Genomic DNA, 17,659 nt, shown 5'->3' with positions numbered 1-17,659 from the left:
TGATGGTGGCAGTGGGTAAATGGCCAGGTGGAGGCTGTGGAGGTGAGTGGCAGGTTGACAGGGGGCTGCTGAGGCACACAGCAGGTGAGCTCCATCAGCACCAGCAGGTGCACAGCAGTTCCCCATCCCAGTTGGTAGCCGGTGTGCTCTGCATATGTCGGCTCAGTTATGGATCTGCCCCGGGCATGAAGTGAGCTTAAGTCCAAAAGAGAGAGCTTGCTTTTTTACCTCAAGCACTATGCTAAACCACTAGACTGGAGGCCACAAAGAGAAGTCAAGCTTGACACATTTAATTGTTCCAGGAGCCAGAAAGGCTAGCATCACATGCAGGAGGTAGTGCATTATGCTTTATAGCAAGGATTCTAAATGTTGGGTCCCCAGATGTTATTGGACTTCAACGCTGAGAATCCCTGCTTTAGAGTAATAGCTCTTCTTTTGCTTTCTCCATCCCTACAGGACTGTAATGTGGTACAGATGTTTCTCTTTATTATTCCCCCCTGCTCTTCCCAGCTCTGTTTTGAGCACTTCCTTTTGTCAACAACATTTTCTTAGATATTCATTATCCCTGTGCTTGTCTGTATTTAATCTGTTCCTTCCTTTCATGAAACTGAAAGTTTACGCTGAATAAGACAATAATGGGCTGAGTATAAAGCAAAGATTCAGATGTTTTTCCTCTATATAGGATGCTGATGCTGGCCATGATGTAATATTCTTACAGCTAAATAAGTGTTGATGTTAGCACTATCCAAACTAGCAGAATTTCAAAAAGTTTCTTATTGAAAGCCCAAAAGATTGCAGAAAGATGTTGCAGGCTTGGATGACAAATTAAATCCAAAGTTAACTGTCATAGCATAAGCTGTGTAGAAAATCAAAATCTCAACCATATCTTAGATTCATGGAAAATCAGTAACTGAAAACATAAATTTAGTATACTGCAGGAGTCAAAAAGTAAACAACGTTAGAAACAGACTAGTACTGTAAATAAGATACAACAGGGCTTCTGCAAAAGACACACAGAGTTATTTTTTTCACTCTCTGCTACAGGCTGTTTCCACACTAGGTCCATTTAGCACTGCTGAGCCAGTCCCTATCTGAAAAATAAAAATAACATTTTAAAAATGTACAGCTTTGTTGCACACAAAGGGAAATGAATAGCTGGGTCATTACAAAAGTCTGTAACCTTTAATTTGAATGCTAACCACTTCGTGAAAGGCCACTCTCTGAAGCAACTAAAATATATCGGTTTGGAACCAGTCTTATCCTATATATAACCAAGACATAGCTATCCTTCATCCTGTCTGATGAAAACTTTGGCATTCAATGTATGACTGGATGCTTCTACAACAACAGAAATTAACCTTTACCAGGCTATCTCCCTTTTCATGTTGTGGTCTTTGGGACAAAACAAAGAAACACCTAGCAGATCCTTTTAAGTAGAAACATCTGCTGTTTTCCAGGTGGTCAGCCAACATAGCAGTTTTCAGGGAAACCTTTCCACATGGTCTGCCAAGGAACCCCAGCACCTTGCAGTGTATTCTGGGCCATGTTTTGGGGTGCATGAGTCTAAAAGCCCACAGGCCAAGCCTGTTTGGCCTCATCTCATGTGAACCAAGAGCAGGGATGTAGCAAGGATGGAGTCGGTCCTGCAACAAAATGTGAAGATGGTATTCTGCCCACCCACCACCTTCTTCAGAAAGCTTTGAGGGCGACAGCAAAGAGCAAGCTGTCACCCAGCTGGTAGGGGGCCCCCTCCCTCAGGGGCCCAGGGATATTTGTCCCCACCCCACCCCACCCCACGCTCAGATGTAGCTACGATTATGGCATGCCTTAAAACAGGAGTTCCCAAACTGCGGTACTCCACATGTTGCTGAACTACAACTCCCCTCATCCCAAGCTACAATTTATGGTAACTGCGGATGATGAGAGTTGTATTTCAGCAACATCTGGAGTACGACAGGTTGGGAACTCCTGCCCTAAAACATCCCACTCCCCTGTCATTTCACATTGTAGGGGAATGTCAATAATGGCAGACAATGATCAATAATGACAGATCAATAAAGTCTTTCAGTGAAACGTACTCTATTATTGTTCTCATGCAACACGACTTTCTTCGACAGAGATTTCCCCCAGGGGCTGGCATTGCTTTGAGATGAGATATTTCAGTGAAGCATGCACTGGAATACCACAGCACCAATGACAAGCTGCCAACCCATTATTCAAAAGCCATCTGTTCAATGGGAAACATTTCATTAGATACCAGGCAAACTGCTTACATTCTACATGCTGCTCTCTGCAAAATCAAGCCTCCAGTTTCAACATGAATGCTTTTTCTCCCACTCTTGTTCTGTGAAATGCAATAAAATAAAATAAAATTAAAGCAAATTTTAACACTAGAAATGCAGCAGGTGACTTCTTTTTTACGAACGGCTTCATGGCTTGTCAATAAAACAATTATGGTTCAATTATATCAGAGTGTCAAAAAGTATGCTGCACTTTGTATCTCCTACTGCCCAGGATCCTTCCCTTACTGCTGTATGAACATAGCTGAACTTTTACAAATCATGCAACGCAATGAAAACCCCTGCTAACTTGGCAAAAAGGCACCTTTTAACGTGGTGATTCTCTTTATTTAGCAGGGGGAGAGTAACTGGCCCTATCCACCCCCAGCACAGTACCTCCAGTGACTGTTGCTGGTGTCTATCTCATGTTTCCTTTTAGATTGTGAGCCCTTTGGGGACAGGGATCTATCTTATTTATTTGTTATTTCTCTGTGTACAGAGGTGTATCTAGGGAAAATAGCACCTAGGGCAAGCACTGAAATTGCGCCCCTCCCCCATCCAAACATCTGACACCTAGATGATAACTTTACCATAATATCAGCTCAAAACTACACTATTTATTTTATTTTACATTTTTAATATCCTGCTCTTCCTCCTCCTCCAAGGAGCACAGGAACTACATACTTAAGTTTCTCCTCACAACAACCCTGTGAAGTAGGTTAGGCTGAGAGAGAAGTGACTGGTCCAGAGCTGGGACCCTAAAAGCCTGAGCTGATCTAATTTAGATCTGACTTTCCCTGAGATATAATTTTGAAACCATTTAGCTTATAAATCTTAATTGCCCACAGTCCAATTTATTGGGAACAAACTAGATGTTAAAGCAATAAAGCACATAGATTGGTGTTGGTTTTAGTACAAGGCTAGTGTTCTGTTATCTGCTGTCAGATTTTGCTAGGGTGAGGTAGGAGATAATTTGTGCATCCCTGCTTAGTATTCACCTTTCACAAGCAGCTGTAGTTCTGCAAATAAGGAAGAATAATGCAAATGCATTTATGCTAGTTGTGTAGCAGGCAAAAACAATGTACTAGTAAAAAGCCTTTTGATTTGTATTATATTTATTTTGCACAGATTAGGAAAGGTAGATAGGGTTTATTTACTGCCTTCAGATCTGACCAGTTTCCATATTCCTGAACAGTTTGGTATGCATGTTTTGTCTGGACTTGCTATTGTGTGTGTTTTTAAACTTATATTGCACACATTCTTTGGTATATGAAAAAAACAGGCAATTATTTGCCTAATTATTCTAAATTATTCTAATAATTTAACCACAAATTATATATATAATCACAATTTTTTAGAAGAATCACAAATTTTTCTTTAACAAAAAATCTTTATTGTTATGGTCATTTGACCAGCAAAACACAAAGTACAAAAACTTTACATAAAAGCGAATTTTACATAAAACCGAACTTGGTCAAATAAAGTAATAAACTATTAAAATATAAAACAGAATCATAACACCCGAATTCATCCATTACATAAAACAGAGGGCTCCATGCATTATAATAATCTAAAATTTAATTCAATCCAACCCCATATCTCAGTCTCAACATTCTTATCCTAGTCTTATTAGCCAGAAAACAATACTTTGCCACTTTATAAGATACTACATAAATTATTGTGAATGAATAATTGCTTGCCTTCCCTGACCCTTTTTGAGGGTGAATTGCATCCTAGGTTCTTGTGCCCACGCAAATCAGAGATTGGGGAGGGGGTGGGAGCGAAAATGACAAGCATCCAAGCAAGGGAAAAGGAGGTTCCTCCTCCACTCCGCACTGGGGGAAACAAACCAAGCACCAGCCTACAAAAGCAGCCAGAAAAGAGGCGTAGCAAGGTCAGAGTGGGCCCGGAGACAAGATTTTTAAATGGGCCTCTCGTCTCGCTGATACACACACACACTCACACACTCTTCACAAAAACATGTTATCTCACCCCCAGCCCCCCACCTCTGGCTCTGACTTTACAAGGGGTAAGGTCTCCAGGGTAGCTGAGAAGTATCAGCCTCTCAAGTTATATTATTTTAAGGCATATAGAAGAACAGGCTCATTTAACATGGGGTTATGAAATCTCATGGCTCCTCTCTGTCCCTTACAGATACATTTATACACATGCTACATGGAAGATGCTGAAAGGCATCATCTTATAGTGCGTGGGAGATGGCAATGGTAAACCCCTCCTGTATTCTACCTAAGACAACTACAGGGCTCTGTGGTCGTCAGGAGTCGACATCGACTCGATGGCACACTTTACCTTTACATGTCAATCCAGGTTGTATGGATCCATATATGTATATAATTAGGCTGATATCCAGTGAAATCTGTGTAAGAATTTGCCAAGACCGTGGTTGATAGACCAAGCAAGTAAGCAAGATCCCTCCCCTTGAATCTCTTTTCTTGGTGAGTTTTTCAAATGGTGGTGGTGGTGGTGGGGGGACCCTTGTGGCACAGCCAACCTATTTCAACTGCATGAATCACCTCCTATTTCTCACTCTTCCAGAAGTAGTGCTGTAATTCTATTTAAAGAGGGTGAGTGTGATGGTTCGTCCATGGGTCAATCAAGCTCTTAGTCAATCAAACAGACTCAGTGGGAATCATTTAGAGGCTTTATTGCTACTGCAGTTTAGCAATAGGTAATCAATAGGCTAACGCTCTCAACCGATTACAGTTTGGTTACAGGTGCATCTTACACTTATACAAACCATCTGAATGATGCTGACACCCTAGACACAGTATATGTGGCAATAAAAAGTACGTATGCGAATGATTCATTGTTCATCTGGTGATTACTCCTTATTTGGTTAAATCCTGTTTTCTTAACTGTCAGCGAAAAACAGTGAGAACCTTGTGAGAACCAAATTTCATAGATACAATTTAGTGGAGAGAGATAATGACGTTGATCATGAGAGGCAGTGATGTCCCTGAGCTGTGCTGAGGTTACTTTAAGTTAAAATGAGGATGGGGGGGGACCCTTGTGGCACAGCCAACCTATTTCAACTGCATGAATCACCTCCTATTTCTCACTCTTCCAAAAGTGGTGCTGTAGCTCTATTTAAAGAGGGTGAGTGGAAGAGACACTTTCTCCCGCATTTGATCCAGAAATGTAAAAGGGATGGGATGCATGGTAATAACTTCCTGAAAGTTGAAAGGGGGTGGGAGAAGTTTAGGGGGTGTTGTGAGATCTCGGAGCACCTGCTGTATCCACAGCAACTGCTGTAGACTAATTCCAAATCAGGCTGTCAGCACTTGTCTTGTTCGAAGGAGGAGAGAATTGCACGCTTGTTGCAAATGCTGCAAACAGTCTCTTCTGGTTGTGCTAACAAGTTATTTATCTCGAGCAATTTGCAAACGCACCCCCCCTTGAAGATTGATTGTGCCCTCTGGAAGGAGAGACTTGTTGTTTTCCCCCTCTTTGTAGGTGAAAGCTTTTCTCTTCTGTTAGTTGCTGTATGTTGTGCTGAGGGAGTTGCAGTTTGGTTTTTAGCTGCAAAAAGAGCAACTTCTCCATTCCTTTGTGTTGGAATGTGGCCCCCCCCACCCCCACAAATACATACATATTCTTGGCATCCCTGTTATAAGTCCTGAAAGGTTGGGCAGAAAGTTTTGAAACTTCTCATAAAGGTAGTGCATAGTGATAGCATTAAGTATAGGGAACGTGAAGGAGAATAGTCCACTGTTTTTTAAAATTAATTTTAAAGAAGATTTTTAAAAATGCCTTAATTGCTTTGTTTCACAGCAGAAAGGTAGAGACTTCTAAGCACAAATAAAATAGAAACAGACAAAAGCAAAAACTCTCCCCCACTTCACTTTAATATAACCCCTTTCATAGGATCCCTTTCAGTGTTCACACAAGCCCTCTTCAGATGTTTTTAAAAAGCCCAGAGTACTTATGTACATTGTCATGAGCAGGTCTGGAAGTCCCACCTCCAGTGTGTTACTCACTGCTGGTTACGGCGTCTGATAAGGCAAAATGCCGTGTGATTACAGGAATAGGATAGGGACACACCAGTCACTTATGCAGAAATGCAACATGCATTCTCCCATTAGGGCAGGTAATTCTGCTACATTTGCACTGTTTAGAGTGACTGAATTAGGGTTGCCAACATTGTGTTGGCTGTATTCGGGATGGGGACTGGGGGAGGGGGGGAGATGGTCACCTAGGGGTGGGGCTTGTTTTTTTGTTTGTTTTTACGCTTTTAAAGCCGCTGATGAGCAGTGGCGGAGCAGGGACACAGTGACGAGAGCTCTCCCAGCTGCTTCCCAAACTATGCATGGCTCTAGATGGGGCAGGGGCAGGGCTTGCTGGGGCAGCGTGCTGGTGAAAGGCGTGTCACTACGCCTATGGTTCTTACATTCACTGAAAAGCTCTGACTCACTGCAATTCATTGTAGGAGGGAGGGGAGGAGCTGGGAGGAAGGGCAAAAGTCTCCCTCCCTCGGCCCAGTCTTCCTCCAACTGAGGCTTCTGCGTGTGCAGAAGCCTAAAATCGGCCCATCTGCCTCAGGCCCGAAATTGGCTCAGAGCCGCTGTGTCCCTGCTCTGCCTCCACTCAGCGGCGGCTTTAAAAGTGTGTGTGTGTGTGTTTTTTAAAAAATCCCCCTAAAGGTCAAAAAGCGGGAGAAATTGAGTCCCGACTGGGACAAGCATTTCCCTGCAGGAAATCGGGACATCCCATGTAGTGCAGGACAGTTGGCAACCCTAGACTGAATGATCCATCACATCTGAGGCTGAGACCAGAGGTGCACCTAGGTAATTTTGGAGCCTGGACTAAAGGCCTTTGGAGGGCCCCCTCCCCTGCAAATTAAGCATCATCATGCTCCGCTGGGCTACCACACCACCCAGGACAGACTAAAGAGGATTTGGGGGGCCCCAGTGGCTGTGGAGGCCCTGGACTTCGGTCCTGAAGTCTAGAGGTGAGAGTGCCTATGGCTGAGAAATTTCAGAATTACTCACTCTTCTATTGTAGACGGGTGCCTTGGGCTCACAGGAACTGTTAATTCATTTGTGTTGTTTATGTCTAAAAGCAGCATCTCTCAGAGCACACTATGGGCCCCGCCATAAAATTTAAGAATTACTGCTGTAGAAAGTAGAGCTGCCACCATTTTTCTTAGCCTTGTTCCTGTGCTGTAACAACACCCTGACATCGAGAAATTCAGCACAGAGGACTTTGGCACATCACTCTCCGCCTCAGCTATCTGTTTGTCAATAGGAATAGCAGTGGTCGACACAGACGCAGGAGGCGTGGCCTGGTTCCTGAATGGAGCCCCACAGCTCCGTTCGGGAGCAAGTCAGACTGGCGCAGGGCTTGCTGTTTAACTCCCGAAGGGGCCACGCAGCCCTTTTGGGAGCTAGACTTGGGCTGGCGCTGCATTCACGGCGTGGCCCAGAGCAGCTCAGGGAAGAGCCGCTCCAGGCTGCACCGCGAATGCAGCGCTGGCCATTTAACTCCCGAAGGGCAGCCCCTTCGGGAGTTAAATTTCTGCTGGCACTGCATTCGCAGTGCAGCCAGGAGTGGCTCTTCCCTGTAGGGAAGAGCCGCTCCTGGCCACGCCGTGAATGCAGCGGCCCTTTAACTCCCGAACAGGGGCTGCGCGGCCCCTGCTCAGGAGCTAAACCAGCACCCTTGCGTCTGATGTCAGACGTGGGGGGGCATGTCGGGGCCGTGAAGCGTGGCCCCTTATTGGGTGCGGCTTGGGTTCTTTGAACCTGTTGGCCCAATGGTGGCTCTGCCCCTGGGTCCATGGACCAGTGCCGGTCCATGCGGAATTAATCCCCCCACCAAACAGTTTTGAGCCAGTGGGGGCCACTGCTGCTGGGAGCTCTCTGGAGCTCATTTCTAGGCAGGCAGTCCTCATTGCTGGGATAACGTTCATTTCAAGGAAGCTAAATGAGTGTTATCCCAGCAGTGAGGGCTGCCTGCCTAGAAATTAGCTCTGGAGAGCTCCCAGCAGCAGTGCCCCCTCCTGGCTTGAAATTGTTTTGGGAGGTGCCTGGGGGGTGAGGGGGGGGCTGACCCCTTTACTAACTGCTGTTCCTGGAAACTGCACACAAAGGATGTACCGGTCCATGACCCCCAAAACATTGAGAAACACTGGTCTACACTGACCCTGAATTACTGCTGTATCCATTGCTGACTGAGGCAGTCAGTCAGTCAGTTCCAGGAGCATTCATGGCAGCAGAGACAGAGAATCACACCTAATATAGTAACATTATTGATGCTGGCAACATTATTTTGCATTCTCTTTGACCTGAGACATCTGCAGCCTTTATTGTCTCCCCTCACTCTTCTCTGAGATAATTCAGTCTCGCTCAACAGCTGGTGTGTGTCATTGTCACTGTTCCTTTTCTTCTCAAAACCAGCAGATACGAGGCTGCCTTCAGCCCTATTCTGCAGCTCCCTTGAATGGCCAGAGGCAGCCACTGCAAAGAATTCAAACACTGAAAATTCAGATGGAATGTATCAGCACCTTAAACTTCAGCCACTAATTTTCATTCCCTAGGAATTCTGGGAGCTGTAGTTCTGGAGCAGGGAGAACAAGTAGTTATATCTAATGGAGAATCCCTAGCCCATCACCAAACAACAAATCCCAGTGTTCTGTGGCAGAAGCCAGGACAGCTAAACTGATATAAAACCAACACTGGTTGTAGTGTAGATATATGCCAAATGTCTATGTATGATAACAGTCAAATGGAATAACACTGGTAAAGCTTGGGCCAGGCTCAGATGGGCAGAGCAACCCTATGGTCCCTGTTGCATTTGTGGCCCCTTACTCTCATGTAACTTCACTGTGACTTAGTTGGGATCCTAAGCACTCCCAGAAAAAAATTGGAGGAGAAAATAAGAGTGGGTGGGGTGTGGGGGAATCAAAAAGAATGTAACCTCACCAGGCACTCCCGCAGTGTCCATGGCAACAACACTAGCATACAACCAATCACAGGGTAGCATGCTAACCATGCCCCCATGTGGACAGAGCCAATCCACTCACAATGATGGGGAAATGCCACCAAGATGTCACTACACGCACAAGACACACAACCTGCCTGACACAAGGCCACCTATTGCATATGCTGCAGTGGCACAGGTAGGAAGAGGCCAGAAACATAAAGCTGCTTGGGATTCTAGCACTCAGGGGTTTGACTCCTTTAATACCGAACACACACACTACACACACACACAGTACTAATAGTCACCTTTTGAGTACAGAATGCAAAGGCAAGGAATCAGCTCCTTGGGAGGAGAGATGTATGTAAAACAAATACAGAGGCTCTCCAGGGGAAGAGGTGAGGAAGCAACCGTTACATGCAGGAAAGGAGTAGTAGCAATGTCTCAAACCCACAGTGCACACACCATAGAGCAACCCTCTAATCAACCAAGCACAAGAAAAAGACACATCAAGGGGCATTTGTCATTCCCCACCAACCATCCCCACAGATCTAGTCAATATACACCAGGAATCAAGGCTGCGTATACAGTCCTAAGCCCCATGGAAATACATAGATCAAAGGATTACAGGTTCAAACACTAGATATGGTCTCCATTGGGAAAGACTGGGAGGAGTGCCCTCAAATGGGCCTACCTGTGAGATTGCACCTTCAGGCATTCAGAGGGAGTGCTGCAAGCATCTGGCTCTCATATGACACAACTTTCCTTTTGCAGCCACCATCCCCACTAGCCACTCCTCCACGCTAGTTTGCCTGGCCATCCATCAGCACTTACTGCTGACCCATCCGTCATCCCCACCGGTTTCCTCATTCACTGTGGCAGCAGTGACTAGGATAATTATGAGCCCTAAGGAATTCCGCCCCTGTACCGTCACTGCAACCCCTGGAATGGAGAAGTTGCAGAACCTGAGCCCAGGTAGCAAAGGGACCCAACGACATAGCTATAACTGGACAAGGTGGGACAATGTCCCTGGGCTCCTCCTGAGGGAAGGGACCTGCTGGCTGGGTGACAGCTCACTCTTCACTTTCCCCCTTCCACTTCCCCAACTCATTGGTATGCTCTTGGCTCCTGATCAGAGGACTCATCTTGGCTTCAAGTTACATGTCCAGTAGGGGAGTGGGGAGGAGTATCAGGCAGTGTCTCTATCTCCTCCTTTTCTCCTGACTGATGGGCTAGTGCTCAGGTTCAGCCCACCCCTCCTTCAGTCTGACTGAGAGGCTCAACAGTGAGGAAAATGTAACTATCAGCTAGACAGACAGTCAGTCACAAGGAGGAGAGAGGGATGCTGCCTGACACTGTTCCACCCCCCTCCCCTCCTGAAGCAGAGTCAGAGCTGAAAAGATACTCAGTTAAAGGAACTTGGAGGCCCTTTTAAAATCCGGTCATTATTATTTTTATTTTAAAAAAGTAAAACCATAATCCTCCTTTACTCTGCTTCAGTCCCCTCCCCTGCCACAAAAAAGACATTCCTTAGCAACTGTTCAGTTTGCCTCCTAATTCTTGGGGTGAAACTAAGGACTCAGTTTCCTATAGAAAACTTTGATTGAGTTGTGTGTTAGAGAGAGAGAATGCGTGAATGGGCAAATAAAGATAGAAGTGCTGTTGATGTCATATGATTATATGAGGCAACTGTAGCAAGTATATATGTTTTTAAAATGTCTCTGAGCCAGAGGAATGCACACATGCAAGTGAGTGTGCAGAAGTGACTGTGTGCATAGGGTGTGTGCGATAGGAATGAGAGAAAAGAAGTGCTGAGAATATTTCATTTTTCAACATGTCCTTACAGTTATTCTGTAGCAAAGGCAGGGGAGTGGGGAGGAGAAGAAGGTGAAGGGGGTGGGAGAACAGGGGCCCATTTTCACTCCTGGTCGCAGGGCCCACTCCAATCTTGCTATGCCACTGCCTCGAGTCTAGCTTTATATAAGTTTTAGAAGGGCCCCAGTGAACACAGTTCAGATTATCTGACAATAAGCATTTACTTAAGTGTAACTTTTGTTGCATGTAAAGTGTGTTATGGCCTGTTTTGCTTGACCTCCCAACCACGCTGTGGACTTACCCATTTTTCAGATTACGAGCAAGGGAGGCTAGTATTGCTATTTTTTATTGACAAAAATTCTAGTCCTTCAGGCTGAATGCCTCTGAGCATATTCAGAGTTTTCTTTTTATTATATTTCTGCATCTAAGCAGAAGTCCAAGGAAGCAGGTGTCATTCTTCTTCTGACTTGACAGGACAATGTGAATTATCATTTACCAAGTAGCAAGGCATACACATGGTGGTAAATTAATAAATAGTACTTAAATAGTAGTAAATTAGTAAATAGTAGTAAATTAGTAAAATTGGTCAATAGTTCATCCAGAAGTCCGAGAGAGTAGTAAGGCCAGGCGGCTGGCTGCTTGCTCAATCTTCAGCAGCATCAGTAGCTTGGCAAGAGTCTCTTCCTCTGAGCTCAGTGGGGCCCATCAAAATCCCAGGCTCTTCTGTAGTGAATGTCCATATTGTATGGAGAACTTGACATTTATTTCTCAAATATCTGTTGTGCACAGCCTGTTTAAGAGGCAAGCCTAAGATGTCTATGTGAGACAACCCGAACAATTACAGTTTCACAGCAGAAGCCTGTGTGAGTCCTTGGGCCTGTATTATTTTCCTGGAGACCTCAACAGTCCTAGGCCCAGATTGTTGTACCCCAACAAAAAGAGGTTCTTTTCTGGGTCAGTAGCCAAACACTTCACCAGCCGAGAAGGATGTAAAAAGCTTTATTTTGCTCTATAGTAACAAAGGTCTTGGCAGCTATCGCTCAAACCCAAGACCCCGATCATTTACAAGCATGACATATTTATAGCCTAGGAGATGGTGCATAGGTACTGCCCCTTTCCTTTGTCTGGACTTTCTGCAAATTTCCAGCTAACTTCTGCGCATGTATTCTTTTAGGTGAATACCTCATCACCTTCTTATCTAGTCTCTCCTGGCCCTCCTTGGCACAGAAAAGCAACTCCTTATTAGTGGTGTGCATGAACCGGTCCGGAGGCCATGTTGGAGGCCTCCGAACCGGTTCGGAAACGGACCGGTCCGGCGGGGGGGTGTCTATCTTTAAGGGCGGGGGGGTAGAACTTACCCCTCCCGCCGTTCTTCCCCCTCCGGCGCTGCGTTTAAATTTCAAGTTTTCGGGGTGGCAGCGTTCTTCCCTGCCGCCCCGGCCCCCGTCGTTGACCGGAAAAAGCCTTCAAGCAAACATGCATGCGCGCGGTGCACGCGCACCTGGCGCCGCCATGCGCACATGCGCGTGCCACAACACGCACATGCATGTTTCCTTGAAGGCTTTTCCCGGTCAACAACGGGGGCCGGGGCGGCAGGGAAGAATGCTGCCGCCCCGAAAACTTGAAATTTAAACGCAGCACCGGAGGGGGAAGAGCGGCGGGAGGGGTAAGTTCTACCCCCCGCCCTTAAAGATAGACCCCCCCCTTGCCGGTCCGGACGGATCCGGGCCGATGCACATCCCTACTCCTTATAAGGAATCCCCTAGGCCCCCCTTACACAGACAGAATATATGAAAGGCAACATGGCTTCGGTCTGGTTCAGGCCTACACCAAGATGAACTAGAGATGGTTCACAGATAAGTTGTGTGTGTTTGTTTTCTTAAATCAGTCTAAGTTTTATGCTCGGGGCTTTCTGTCCATTGCTTGTAATAAACAGCTGAGTTGTTAGAAGAGGTTTGTTGAACTCTTCTGTTCACATTTATATAATAGTATTAACATCTAGCTCAATAGCTTACCCAAGTCTCAGTGTATGAAAGCCTGGTTTAGCGGGTATTACATTTCAGAGCTGTTGATGTAGTTAAATTGTGCATCTGCAGACAAAACTCCAGTCATAATTGGCAACAGGTTAAGGCTGCCGGCTGTCTTTTTAGGGGCATGGTCACTGCTGTGGTTCCCATGGGCACCAACCCAATGTTTCAAAGTCTTGCGTCCCTGAGAGAGCAGAGGAAGGCGGAACAAATGTACAAAACTCCCACACAAAAAGTCATTGGAGTAATAAACATCAGCCCTCTCTCTATCAAGTCTTTGGCCCTGTTGCCAGGCCAATTTCCTATCACTTTTTTCCATCCCAAAAAGCCTGTTCTCATCATCTAAAATTTAACTTGTTTCACTGCTCATTCATACCAATTAATTGCATGTTTTCTGTTCAGTGGGGAAAGTTCTTGGCATTTTGGCTTTTAGATATGTAATTTCAGAATTAATTTGTATGCTCACTATTAAATAATACACTCAGAATGTTAAGCAGAAAAAAGGCAATACTTTGCATTTGATACAGCACGTTTAGATACTTTAATTTCCCATGCATTCTGTCATGTTCAATTCATGTTCAGTTCACACATTTAATGCTATCATCATGTAGGAACATCATGTGGAATTTCAGGGCTGTGAGCCCAGGCATTTGGGAGGTATTAATATTTTTGAGTTTTCCATTGATCCCTATGGGGAAATTATGATTTAAATAGGACATTTGGGTGTAGCTCCCCCTAGTGGTGGCCCAATGTTATTGCATACATTTGCTCAATTCTAGATCCATCTCTGATAAGTCCAGCATCCTGCTTCTAACAGCAGCCTCCCAGATGCTTCCAATTAGGGGTGTGCAATTCGGACCCGAACCGAAACACCCCTGTTCTGTGCCCGAATTTTGCTTCATGTCTTTAAGGTTTAGATTCCATGATAGCAAATTAGAGTGAATTCATGGTGTGTCATTGAAAATCTCATTTGCTATCATAGAATCCACACTCAGAATACCTCAGAAACAACAGAACCCTGTACGCCATGGGTTAGAAACCCATGGGGGTGGTTGGCACCCTATGTGCACTACACCACCACTCGCTCTGAGCCACCCCAGCACCCCCCAAGTGCACTTATGGGGCTGCTGAAAGCTCCATTCTATTATAACTTATGAGGAAAAACCTTAAAGACACGTAAACTTCAACAATTAACCAAAAATCAGCCATCTGCCCAAATCCTTTGAAAAAATTCAGGTAGCTTCCTCGCCCCTACCCGGCACTACCACCAACCCCACACCACTCTAGGCCACCCCTTTCCCCCCGATGTGAAGCGATACACCCTCCATTATACTTAATGGGGGAAAACCTTAAAGACGTGTAAACTTCAGAAATTTACCAAAAATCAGCCCTCTGCCCAATCACTCTGCAATTGGGGTGGTAGCCTCCACCCATTAGGCACTACCATCCCACCCCACTCTTTTGGCCCAGATCCCACGTTATGCCCCCTATCTGCCCCAAAGACACTAAAACTTCAGAAATTCACCAAAAATCAGCCCTTTGCCCAATCCCTCTGCAATTGGGGTGGTAACCTCCACCCATTAGGCACAACTACCCCACCCCACTCTTTTGGCGCCAGGACCTTTTCAATTAAAGTAAAAGGAAAGCAATTTCTGCATTGAAATCAATGGAGGCAAAAAGGCGGGAAATTCAAAGAGACGTCAAACTGAAAACAGAGGGGGAAGAAGAAGACAAGGCTGGCACTTTTCTAGGGCACAAAAAGGAGACCCGAAACACCTGAAAAATTCGATCCGAAACAGGGGTGATTCATTTCGGGTCCGAAAATTATTGGGTCTCATCATGGGTGATTCGGTTTGGCTCCGAATCACCCGAAATTGGTCGTTTTGGGCACACAGATCGTTCTGTGCCCGAAACGTTTTGCACATCCCTACTTCCAATAAGTCCACAAACAGAATACATGAAAGCAATAGCCCTTTGGATAAATTTTAAAAATTTATCAGCACCTTTGGAAATCCCCCCTTTCTTCAGTCTTGACTTGTTGGTGCTACAATCATTTTATTCCCCCTATACTTTCCTTTTTTGACACATACTGAGTGGAAGTGGGGGCCTCTTCCTATAGATGCTTTCAGGCACTGCAGACTAACATTAGCAGACTGGCAGCAGACTGCAGTGTCATATTCTTCCTCCCTACGGTGTTGTCTTGCCTCCTTGTGGCAGAAGCAAGATTTGAACCATGAACTTTCCAGTTTAGAACTTCATTTCTGAACCAATATACTAGACTAGCCTTTTAAAAATCGCATGTAGGCCACAGAAGCATTTTCTAAGTAGCAAAAGAGCACTGTGGGTAGGTTGTGGAGAGCCATGAATCAGCTAAGATATTTCATTATGGATGAAGTTGATCCCCCCACCCCATTTTTCTGAGCCAAAAGCATCAGGACAAAGAAAAAGTAACAATTGTTTTACGACAGCTTATTTATGTGACATACATTTATGCAATAGTAAAATGAATCAGTCTTCTATTATAACAAAAATTTGAACTTACAGGACCAAACTCTAGCCAAGCTTTGATTAATATTGCCTGTTGTTGCCACAAGAAGTGCAGCCTAATATATAAAAAGTATATCTGCTAAGAAGTCTCTTTAGCCTCTTTAAACTTCTTAAAGGGGCATTGTTTACAAGAGCACAAGGGGCAGCCTTGTTCAGGCTACGTATAATTATTGCTCAGAAGCAGCTATAGCCCTGTGCAGTTATTCATTCCATAGGGAAGGGGGTCAGAATCACACTCTCTTAGCCCCACTTTTTCACTGTTCCAGGCCTCTGCATATTGGCAAAAATGATATTTCACATCAAAAATTTTACTTTTCTGTGTAACCTTGCTTTGTGACAGAATAATACAACTTTTTACAAAATTGCAGTGAAATCACAACAATGCATACAACATGATCAAGGATTGTAATAATATATGTGAGTATAACTAAAAAAAGAAAAGAAAAAAGAAAAAGAAAAATCCTTTAAATATAACTTAAACATAATAAGATACAACCAAAGCAGGAGAAAAAGAAAGGGGGCGGGGAGAGAGACACCTTTTTCTAAGGATAGATATATCTTATGTTTCAAAGCAAAACCGTTCATTAAAATTCAAATGGCTAAAATTTCCTCATCTTTACCTTGCCATTGGGAAAAAATAACCAGTTTGAATGATATCAAGGAACACATATCAGTTATCCAGAGTAGCAGTTCAAGAGTAAATTTCTCCTTCCAGTGTTGTATCATAATCCTTTTGGTGACCTCCTCCCCACCCACACAGCATGAAGAATCCACAATTCTTTATATAATGCTAGATTCGATATGCTGGAGATGCACCCCAACAAAACATGAATGTCCTTAACAGACAGTGATAGCTGCAATATCATGTTAACAACCTTATTAATTTCAATCCAAAATGGTGCAATAACCAGACAGGACCAAACCATATGCTTAAGTGCACCCTCGTACAGATTATACCTCCAGCATCTAGATTTCTGCAGCCATCCCTTGTTAAACATTCTCTGAGGTGTCCAATAAACATGGAATAAAAGTTTCTGCTGTATTCGCCAGATTTTGAGATCTGAAAAGGCATGTTTCACTGGCTTCAAAGCAACCCGCCACTGATTTAATAAGATAGGATATTCAAGATCATTGTTCCAAAGATCTTGGATATAATAGATATCAATCTTATCAATGTCTTTAAGCTTCTGATAGAGCTAGATTACAGGCTTAGGTGTACCCAATAGATATTCCAGGTCTAATAATGAAAATGGAGTTTCAGAAGCTGCAATCTCACCAAGATCAGAGAGCTGTGATAGTAAATGCTTTAGCTGAATAAACTGCTAGCTAGCATTCAAAGATAGCTCAAACTCAGCTTGCAGAATGTCAAAAGGTTTAAAAACACCTTCAGAAGAGATCAACTGATTTAGCTTGATGACGTTGTGGAAGGCCCAGTTAGTCCAATAAAAATGCTTACAATAAATTTTCAAATACGGATTCTCCCACAATGTAAGCTTTTCATGCTGGAAAGGATCAAAACCATGTCTAGAACCCAAAGTTTTCCATGTATGCCTAGTGGCTTTTACCACCAGTAATGACCTAGATCCGCGAACAAATGATGAACCGAGCTCCTGCCAAGGTTTCAGTGGGATCAAATAATAACTTTGTCCAAGGCATGACCAAAACCTGGGACTCATTGTTCCACCCTTGGACTGAATATAGAATAAATGCCAAATGGTAAGCCTGAAAATGCGGAAAATTAAATCCACCTTCTTCAACAGGTAATTGAAGTTTACAAAGTGAAAATCTGGGCAGGTGTTCTTGCCATAAGAAGTCATTGACTAATTTGTAAATTCTCTTAAAATATGATAAAGGTATAAGAATTAGCAGACCTCTCAAAATACATATGAGTCTCGGGGTTAGATTAATCTTAACCACATTTATTTTGCCCCACATACACAACAGAATCATAGCTCACCGATCTAAATCATTTTTCATTTGAACCAGAAATGTTGAAACATTTAAATTTACTTGTCCAGCGGGGGCCCCTGCCAGCCTTACCAGCTCTGACAT

At 44.2% G+C, this 17,659-nt stretch overlaps 1 long non-coding RNA gene across 2 annotated transcripts in view; it reads right to left on the bottom strand.

Moving 5' to 3' along the window:
- Positions 1–280: 280 nt before the first annotated feature.
- LOC128328913 (uncharacterized) overlaps positions 281–17,659 on the bottom strand; it is a 30,116-nt gene continuing 12,737 nt past the window's right edge. For both annotated transcript variants that reach the window (XR_008309445.1, XR_008309446.1), the window contains exons 3-4: positions 2,274–2,344; positions 281–1,091 (exon numbers count right to left, since the gene is read on the bottom strand). This is a non-coding gene — a long non-coding RNA (uncharacterized LOC128328913). The remainder of the gene's footprint in view (positions 1,092–2,273; positions 2,345–17,659) is intronic.

This window comes from Hemicordylus capensis, chromosome 6 (genome assembly GCF_027244095.1).
Source record: "Hemicordylus capensis ecotype Gifberg chromosome 6, rHemCap1.1.pri, whole genome shotgun sequence".
NCBI classification, from domain to species: Eukaryota; Metazoa; Chordata; class Lepidosauria; order Squamata; family Cordylidae; genus Hemicordylus; species Hemicordylus capensis.
Note: the sequence above shows the minus strand (reverse complement) of the source record. Positions and strands in the feature narration are given on the sequence as shown.